At 36.2% G+C, this 9,701-nt stretch overlaps 1 long non-coding RNA gene across 1 annotated transcript in view; it reads right to left on the reverse strand.

The window, feature by feature from the left end:
- Positions 1 to 8,376, reverse strand: part of LOC107601263 (uncharacterized) — an 18,255-nt gene extending 9,879 nt beyond the window's left edge. Inside the window, exons 1-2 of the long non-coding RNA XR_001610904.1 lie at positions 8,103 to 8,376; positions 3,541 to 3,696 (exon numbers count right to left, since the gene is read on the reverse strand). This is a non-coding gene — a long non-coding RNA (uncharacterized lncRNA). The remainder of the gene's footprint in view (positions 1 to 3,540; positions 3,697 to 8,102) is intronic.
- Between the last annotated feature and the right edge of the window lie 1,325 nt (positions 8,377 to 9,701).

A 9,701-nucleotide genomic window follows, 5' to 3' on the forward strand; every position in this document is an offset into this window, starting at 1 on the left:
TTAATGGGTTAGCTCCTGCATACCTAACTAGTCTTCTGCCACGCTACAATCCATCACGGTCCCTAAGGTCGCAAAACTCTGGACTTTTGGTAGTATCTAGGATAGCAAAGTCCACTAAAGGCGGTAGAGCTTTTTCGCATTTGGCTCTCAAACTCTGGAATGGCCTTCCTGATAAAATTCTGGGTTCAGACACACTCTCTCTGTTTAAATCTAGATTAAAGACACATCTCTTTGGCCAAGCATTCAAATAATGCATATCATAATCTTGTACTGCAGTTATATCTGATCAAATGCACATTATTATTCTTTAGCTTGGGTTAAACAAATTGGTCCAAAATTCCAAAAATGGTTGGAACAGCAGCTACGCTAATTATGTCTCTATTTGTTTCTCTGTTTCTGTAACTAGGATTTACACAAGCTTCAGTCTGGATCCAGAACACCTGAGAAGAGATGATGCCAACCCCTCAGAGGACCTCAGATGATGCCAACCCTGAAACAACATACAGAACTACCACATGTTGCTATAAGTTTGATTGCATTTAAGATTAATTGCTGTTAATAGTGTTCATTGTCTGTTTGATTACGTCTTTAATTGATTTTTCTGTACATTTCTGCCATATGTACATAAATTGACAGTCACCACTGATAAGCTACTACTAAATATATTGTAGAAACTTAATTTTCTGTAAAGTTGCTTTGCAATGATTTGTATCATAAAAAGCGCTATACAAATAAACTTAAATAAATTTAATTTAATAAAATGTTTGGTTCACAAAAGCATTAATTTTGCGATCACTGTGTATATTAGCATGCCACAAACGTGTTTTATTTACACATCTGTAGTAAATAACATTTTCAAACTTTAGATATTTTATATAAACAAAGACCAAACAAAATAATGATAATGCTACACTTAACTTCAGCATGACCTCAATAATAAACATTTTAAAAAAGAACAAATAATGTAATTTATGTCATTTGATTAAAAAAAACATGTGAATATTAGTTATCAATCCTAAAGTTAAAAACAATGGGTTCTTGCTCCACCAGAGCTGTCTTGTGAAAGTGTTGATTAATTTTTGGCAAATGTGGTTGTAGACTGTAACCAATTATCAAACTGAAAGGCAGGATTCAACCTTAAATAACCCTAAGAAACAAAACACACTTTTGCTTGCACAGGCTGGATTAGTGAATTAACCACTGCCTTGACCCACTTGTGCTGAATCCTCTTTGAATGAGTACATCAGGGGAGTTGACATCTTTGTAACTTGCAGGAAGATAAAGAGGGGCATCAGTGCCCAAATTTAGCCCATTGTGGGCCAGGCCAGCTAGACTGGTAGAAATTGATGATGCTAAATGGACTAAATGAGAGTTCCAGACCGTACAGCACATCTACAGCACACAGGTGCAGAGAAAGGACAACAGCCTTTTTATTGTGTACAACTTTATGACCTCTCAAATATATATATATACATCTTGATATGCCACACCTGTGAGGTGGATGGATTATCTCGGCAAAGGAGAAGTGCTCACTAACACAGATTTAGACAGATTTGTGAACAATATTTTAGAGAGGGCTTTTGTGTACATAGAAAAAGTCTTAGATCTTTGAGTTCAGCTCATGAAAAATGGGAGCAAAAACAAAAGTGTTGCGTTTATAATTTTGTTCAGTATATATATGTGTGTGTGTGTGTGTGTGTGTCAATACCATATATACCTCTCAAATATATATATATATATATATATATACTGTATATATATATATATATACAGTGTATATATATATATATATACAGTATATATATATATATATATATATATTTGAGAGGTATATATGGTATTGACACACACACACACACACACACACATGATCCTTCAGAAATCATTCTAATATGCTTATTTGCTGCTCAAGAAACATTTTATATTATCAATGTTGAAAACTGTTGTGCTGCTTAAGATTTTTGTGGAAACTTTAATACATTTTTTGAGGATTCTTTGATGACTAGAAAGTTCAAAAGAACGTTTTTTTGAAATAGAAACTTTTGTAAAATTATGAATGTCTTTACTGTCACATTTGATCAATAATGTGTCTTTGTCAAATAAAAGCGGTGACTTTATTTTAAAGGTCCAATTCTCGCTATTAACAAACCATTAACTATGACATTTTCCTCAATAAACTCCTAATTTGCTTCTTATTAATAGTTTAGGTATCATCAGGTAGGATTAGAGATGTAGAATGTGGTCATGCAGAATATGTGCTTTATAAGTACTAATAAACAGTTAATATGTTAATAATAGGCATGCTAATAAGCAACTAGTTAATAATGAGAATTGGTCCCTATACTAAAGTGTTAACTTATTTTTATTAAATGTTGCACATATTAGTCTTTAAATGTATATCCTTATATCTCCTTTAGTGAAGATGTTTTCAGCCTTGGGTCCCAAGAAGATAGTCCAGGACATCAGTGGACAAAACATACAGAGACACAGACTATTACTTACTACTTTCTAACTATTAACTCAGTTGTACCTAATTATCTTCTACACATTATTTAATGCAGTAATGTTAGTTAATGTTCTTAAAGAAAGATATTTAAAAGTCCTAACATTTTCACCTAAAAATTAAAATTCTGTCATCATTTACTCAGCTTCATGTCCTTCCAACCCTGTATGATTTTCTGTCTTCTTCAGATCACAAAAGAACATATTTTGGAGAATGTTTGAACTCTTTTGATCCATATAATTAAAGTAATTGAGGTCCAAAACAACACTGGACCCCACTTACATTCATTGTACAGAAAAAAAAATCACGCTCCACAGAAGTAAGTCATATAGGTTTAAAACGACATGAGGGAGAGCAAATGATGACAGATTTTTTTTTTCTTTTTTGGGTTGAACTATCCCTTTAATAGAGACAGAGGATGTTTTTGATGAAGAGGGTGGCTTAATATAGCCAGGTATTCTCAGCATCTCTCACCCCTCTCCAACAGCCCAGCGATTTGACCCACAGGATTAACAAGTCAGTGTTTATGACAGAGGCCACGGAGGAGACCCACACACACATTATCCTGAGCCCGATGCTTGAGTGAAACTCAACCCATGACTCTCTAATGAAAGTTAACATCAGCATTCTAAGTGGACATGTGCTGTCATGTGCCAAAATTGTGATGACCTTAATTAGCACTTAGTTAATTTGCAATTTAAGACCGGGTCTGTTTTGTAATGGATGCGAAATAAAGCCTAATGAATACATCAGCTGTTATGCAGTCAGTTTACTTCTATTTAAAGTTCCTTAGCAGAGTAATTTTCTAAATATGTGACGGACGCACTGCTAAGGTGTGAGTTTCCCGACGCTAATATAAGACACAGATGAGCGGCTGCTTCTGCCAGGTCAAGACAACACATAGAAATGCACAAATGGCTTGATAAAGGGCCGGGTACATTCTTCTGCCATGCCCTGCACCCACAACCATGTCGTTTTCTGACAATCCATCACCGACGTACGAGCCAAGGGCTAAATGAAAACCAAATGTGCCATACCTGCAGAAAGCTGAGCCAGCTAACACATGGGTGTCAGTTTGCTCATGTCGTGTAGGAGCATTTTATGAGGCGATGTTAATGGGATACAGACAGAAGGTCCGTCTTCTGCACACTTCATCTCGGGGTATGTCATCCTTCAGGCCTCCTGAACCTGCGCTAGGGTCAGAAACAGGAGAACCAGATAGATTATCCAGACCAGATACAAGTTGTTCATACACACACTGAGACACAGAATGCTCTTTAAAGGTCACGCATCCTGTGGATTCATGTACTGGATCATATAAAACACATACCAGATGTTAATTTCCACTCAGAAATGGTTCCTATTGCTCTCTCGCTTGTGCGTTAGTAATGTTAAAGAAAACAATAGAAGTATTTCGGGTATTCATTTTAACTCCAGCCCTCACACCCACACGAGGACAACAAGTCACGTGCTTTCTCATTTCCACCAGAAGCAACAAGTCAAACAGTCAGGATATAGACTTTCAGTATAAACTCACACTGGATTTGAATCAGTCTCATAAATTTCAATAAAAGTGAATCTTTGACGCTGCGTCTTTCATTCGGTCTTCTTTTTTACAGATGGAACTGGCTCAGTGACTGTAATCACTGTGTTCTTCATAAATCGTCAAGATGACAGTTCATTTGATCGTATTCTGATTGTATATCATGATGAATTTGTAAGAGACATAATTTTAATCCACAGAACCATATTTCAAATGTGAGACTGTCCAGAAACACATGCTTTGATCCATGGCAGGAGTTTTTAAACCTTTTGATGTCAAAGACACCCAAGCATGATACCACAGTGAGAGACTCTCTTCCAAGCTATACAGTACAAAAAGTTCAAAAGTGTGGAGTCAGTAAATGTTTGAGCATCAAATCAGTATATTAGAATGATTTCTGAAGGATCATGTGACACTGAAGACTGGAGCAATGATGCTGAAAATTCAGCTTTGTATCACAGGAATAAATTACATTTCATAATATATATTTAAAAACAAAACAGTTATTTTAAATAGTAATAGTTGAAATGTTAAGTTACTGTTTTACATGATTTTCAATGAAACAAATATAGACTTGGTGAGCAAAAGAGATTTCTTTTTTAAAAAATCTTACCGACCCCAAACTTTTGCATTGTCCACTATTAGAATAATGCAAGATCTTACAAACAAGGGTTGTCAATAGGGTTGTCTGAATGAAACAGTATAATGTCAACATAATGAAATTGATCTTTTATTTTTTTTTATGTGCGCTCCAATTCCCCTGATGCCATTTTGAAAACTTCAGAACTATAAGATTAATTTTGTGGTAAAACAACAGTCAGGTTCTCAATCAAATTCTATGCAAATTTTGCACATAAAAAAACGTATATACTTACCTGAGGTGCATACATTTTATTTGGAAAGAAGATGCACATAAACTACAATGGAATGCATTTACCAAATAACTTCCTAGATGTGCATCTAAAAAGTTATGTAACTTTGCCTTAACAAGGCATGTGACAGTAATATCAATGCATAGCATCTCACATGTTGCGCTAGTCATTCTGAAATACTTGAGCCAAAGCCTGTAAAAATGATCACATTGCATGGGAACACTTCAAATGATCGCAAATTATGTTTGCAATATTTTTGCAATTTGGAATAACTATAAACATAGTGTTTGGTGAACAGTAGGCCAAGTGCTGGAGTCGCTTTGTCAGTCACTAAGCCACAGGGAGACGAGGGGAAAGAGCAGGGGAGGCTGATCAGCCGCCCTGCATTACTCACGGGAACACAGAGAGCCTCTGCTGTGCTTTTCAACTCTGTTCTCCAATCAGGGAGGAGAAATGTCTGAACCAACAGCTGACAAACACACATTCACAATAACACACAGATGCAAAGAGACTTCTTGCTTTAACACAAACACAGACACACGTGCACACCAGCCATATAACATAATCAATACCTCTGTTTCACAGGCGTAGCACTCAAAAAAGACAGTATTAAATGATCAGAATGAAAAAGAAAAAACAAGCAGTTACGTTTACACTTCTAGCACCGGGACCTTATCACCACTGAATATCCATGCTTGAAATCCAGCCGTTTTCATTTAGACCGTTTCCTGTCTTTTGTGCAGCACTTGTCTGCATTAGGCCCGAGAGGAGCATTTCTGCAGGCCACCATGCATTAATGAAGCCATCTTGGCCCTGCTTTAAAGAGAGACCATTAATACACTGTTAAGACTACATTCCGGGGATGATTTAAGGAGGGCCGCGAGACTGCTCTCTGGAGGAAAGGTTTTTATGGATGGAGGAGTCATATAGGGAGAGGGCCAGGTCTCTCCAAAAACATTTCAAACAGAGGAACAGGCATCTGGGTAAGCAGTACAAAGGTCACGAGGAGTATAATGACGCCAGTGAAACGGCTGAAAAACTGCTTCTCTCCAAGGTGAATGTGAAACATAGTCCCAAGCAAGGTTGAAAAGTCTGTGACCTCTAGTGAAAATTCTAATTACAAATTATATTACTGTATCAGCACAACAATTTCAGAAAAAGTTCAAAAATTAACATGAATTTCTAAATGTCTAAGTTAACTGGTTTGTCCTCTTTTGCTTTAAAGTCACAATGAAACAGGAGTCTCAGCAGATCTTTTCCTCTGGGACATGGAATGGACTAAACGGAATGGACTATTGAGAAAAAATGTAGGGCAGGGACTTGTTTCTGTCAATCGGTTGTTGATTGGTGGGAGGCAGGTCAGCTGAATGTTAGCTTGCAGTCCATTGTAAGAAAGGGTGGAGTTTAAGTCCAGATCAATTTCATTTTGATTAAAATTTACAAGGTCAAATAAGAAAAAAGAAATCATTGACAATAATATCAAAAACATGCATTTAGAAAACAGAAGAATTCTCATTTCATTTCAACTTTAATGACAGCAGAACTTGAAGCTGCATGAACTCCACAAGTTTGCGTAAAACCTGATGATCATGTTTTCCAACAAGATCCAAAGAGCTTGAGCTTCAGTGGGAAAACACCTGACCAGCTAATCTGCTTCAGAATGAATCTAGCTCTCAATACTGAATTAAATACTGCATATTTAATATCTTAAATATTTATTATTTACGTCATAACATTTCATGATTAAATTGTAATTGTTTTTTCAAAATACTAAACTTTTCATTTATTTTCAGGTTTAAATGACATTTTAAATCCCCAGATTTTCAACACACTGGGACCATGCTATTTTAGTACTAGTTATAAGTAGTTATTTATTTTCTATTATAACATTTATTACTAGTTTGAAGTAACTTTTTTATTTTAGTTTAAGTTTTAGTAATTCTGTTGTGTGCTTCTGTTCTGTTATTTATTTTTTGGGAGGGTTTTATTTAAATTAATTTTCATTTATTTTATTTCAGTTTTAGCCATTTTAGTGATTTTTACATTCTTTTTTTTTTTTACTTTTAACATTTTAACTAGTTTCTTTTACTTTAGTTATTTGCCAAGGCAGCATTTCTATTTTTTAATTTAAGGTTCATTTCTCATTTTAAGTGTAAGTTTTACGTTTTTAATCTAATATATGTTTATATATATATATATATATATATATATATATATATATATATATATATCAGCATCCAGTGGTGGGCCGTCAGGGCCAGCAAAGCCTTCTCTGCTGGCCAAAACACGATCAGAATCACTGATTTAGTTTTAATATATTTTTCCATGAATGTGTATTAAATTATTTCCAATAGTCTATTCTCTTCATTTCATAGCTTTTCGATGGATTAATTCATGTAGGACCCCACTGAGGGCCTAGGTGAAAAATGCACGCCCGCCACTGTCAGCATCATTTTAAATAACAAAAACTATTTTAATAGTTTTAGTTAAAGGGATAGTTCACAGGGGAAAAAATTCAATGGAAGTCAACAGCAACCACCAACTGTTTGATTACCAGCAATCTTCAAAATATCTTTTGTGTTCAACATAAGGAAGCAACTCATACAAGTTTGGAACGACACGAGGCTGAGTGAATGATGACAGAATTTTCATTTTTGGGTGAACTATCCCTTTAATAATAACAACACTGCGTTGTACCCTTTTGTACACACTAAAGGACGTGCTGATGCTAGTGTCCTGATGGTGAGACGTGCACAAGCATGAGAGAGAGAGAGAGAGAGAGAGAGAGAGAGAGAGAGAGATTCTTCAAGATATCTTCTATTGTGTTCAACATAAGGAAGCAACTCATACAAGTTTGGAACGACATGAGGCTGAGTGAATGATGACAGAATTTTCATTTTTGGGTGAACTATCCCTTTAATAATAACCACACCCTCACACTCAGTTTCACCCTTTTAGAGGGGATTACGATGTATATTCTAATTATTTACATCCTCATCTAGTGTGTATTATAGAGACGGAGAACAGGCTGATTTATAGAGACATGATGCTTTGAGAGGTCAGGCCTGAGGCACGGAGCTTCGGTATAAATCGAAGCGCTATCAGCAACAAAAGACAAAAACTAATCATGCTTCCATATGTGACAGAGATAAATCATAACTCTAATATATCGAGTTAAACTTACAGGAAGTTCTCCTGAAGGCAAGCGAGTGTGTTGACTGCCAAGACGTCGACTCCCACACCTCTCACATAAAACGTGACACTGCTTTTAACAATTAAATAAACAAGAAGGTAATATTAAGTAACTCACATTTTAGACACAATAGTAGCAGTTACTATTTCTGTAATTGTATTATTGTGTGAAACAAGTTCCAAACGAAGTCAAAAGCAGAAAAAACTTGGTCGAGGCGAATCGTCTCAAAGCAACGCACAGGGATACTTGCGTAACGGAATGAATCGGTGTGTTTGAACGAATCGATTCACTAAAAATTAAATGACTCACTCAAATCAACTGGCGTTCACGGACAAGTGGAAACACAAAGACAATTGGGAAAACAGAATGTATATATAACTCCTATTAACAAGTGATATAATTGAAAGCTATATTATAAAATATATATATTTTTAAATAGAATAGCATAACAAATTCGGATGAATGTTCGGCCAATCAGATTGGATTATTTCTTAACATCAGCTGCATGTTTGAATCACTTCAGTGCTGATATATGCTACTCAGAACAACTCGCACGTTTGTGTAATGTTGCCTAATTAAAATAGTTCCTTTATATGTATAGCTGTACATTAAACACTTTTATGTTGTTCAAAGGCTGTAAATGTCATTAAAATAGTATTACAAGCAATATAAAAAACTGGATGTGTTACAACTGGTGATTGCACACAGACAAAGAACTCGTGTGGTAAATCCGTAGCCTAGCCAGTAACAGACAATGGCCTTAAATCATGATGATGAAACACTCAGGCAATGCAAAGCTCAGAGCCAATGTTAACATTGGACTTATGTAGTTAAGCCTGTGTCTGCAGGTTTCACTGTCAGACAAATACCCATATTACCCTGACCCAAAACTCCCATCTATAGCTATAAGCGAGCTTAATGAGACCTCCTCCCACTCACAGTAACACATGCATAAACACCCGAAACGTCACAACAAATTTTAAGATGGCTAATATGCAATAGACATTTTTGCCAGCATCTCAAAATAGCATCATTAGCACATTGTGGTCATGTGGTTTTGAAATCCATGATAAATGTCTTGTACGTCTCTAGTATGATGAAGGCAGAGGCTTCCTCTCAATCCGCTCTTCAACCTGTCATATAGCCAGCACAGGAGACATAGAGGAAAATATGTTTACTCGATGGTGTCCTGGAAAACATCTGTTCTCTGCTGACCAGAAGATACAACAAGAGCACTTGAGCCAGACAGAAGGATGGTCTCTTCAACCTGTCATATAGCCAGCACAGGAGACATAGAGGAAAATATGTTTACATCTGTTCTCTGCTGACCAGAAGATACAACAAGAGCACTTGAGCCAGACAGAAGGATGGGCTGGGTGTGGGAGCGTACAATAAAGATGACGAGAACATCAGGTCTGACTCATTTCCTCATATTCATGAGGAATATCAACAACACCACTAAGTGAAATGTCCTATTGTGTCAAAGAACGAAAACTGCCATGGTACAGCAGCATCATAGAGCCGCAGCTTTCCCAATGGGACAGAGGTTAAAGTCTGGCCTGCATCATGTCTCAATCCCAAATTTCTCTG

The sequence above is a fragment of the Sinocyclocheilus grahami genome, unplaced genomic scaffold (assembly GCF_001515645.1).
Source record: "Sinocyclocheilus grahami isolate Dianchi unplaced genomic scaffold, SAMN03320097.WGS_v1.1 scaffold302.1, whole genome shotgun sequence".
Classification (NCBI taxonomy): Eukaryota; Metazoa; Chordata; class Actinopteri; order Cypriniformes; family Cyprinidae; genus Sinocyclocheilus; species Sinocyclocheilus grahami.